Below are 758 nucleotides of genomic sequence, written 5' to 3'. Positions count from 1 at the left end.
CCTTCACATAACCCGAGCTATCACATCTTCATGAAAGACAGAAGAGGAGATAAAGAGACCCTTGTTGCGTGAAAACTGATTTCCTCACAGATTTCTGCCAATATAAAACAGCATATTTATTTATCTAACAGAAAGACTATGGAGATAATAGCTGCGTACTGAAAATGGATTATTCAACCTATGAGTCATCTGTAGGCCTTTGCAGATGTCTTATCTGTGTTTCTGAATATTTCATGATGGCATACTCCACTAAAATTAGATTTGCATGTTTTGAAATCATGATGCCTGACATAGTTGTTTTTCTTTTCTTTTTCTTTTTTTTTTTTAAATGTGCAATCACACAACTATGATCATCTTAGGCTCTCCCAGAGGCCCTGGTTTCTTGACCCCAAACTAATATTTGTATTTGCTCTCCGCCGACTGAACATGACACAGATTTTGTATTTTGAGGATTGTGACTTTTTGTTTGTTTGTTTTTAATTCTCTCTCTGGATTTCACAGTCAACCTAAATGTAGCAGTGATGGTCGCCTTTAAGCACATTTTCCTTCACTGATGTCTTAGGATCACTTGCGAGGTGGAGCATGCGTGGTTGGTCAGGAGACGTTTGGAGAACCTGCGTTAAGTTAACTGGAGTTCTTCAGAGAAGAGCGGAAGTTGTTTTTTTTGTTTTTCAACTTAAAGCACGTAATGTTGACTAATAAAATACATTTCCACTGTGGATAAATATAAAAGCACTCCAAAAAAAAAAAAAAAAAAA

This window comes from Poecilia latipinna, unplaced genomic scaffold, assembly GCF_001443285.1.
Source record: "Poecilia latipinna isolate Pla-1442-1.1 unplaced genomic scaffold, P_latipinna-1.0 Scaffold115, whole genome shotgun sequence".
In the NCBI taxonomy this organism is placed as follows: Eukaryota; Metazoa; Chordata; class Actinopteri; order Cyprinodontiformes; family Poeciliidae; genus Poecilia; species Poecilia latipinna.
The sequence above is the reverse complement of the archived record's forward strand: the minus strand, read 5'-3'. Positions refer to the sequence as shown.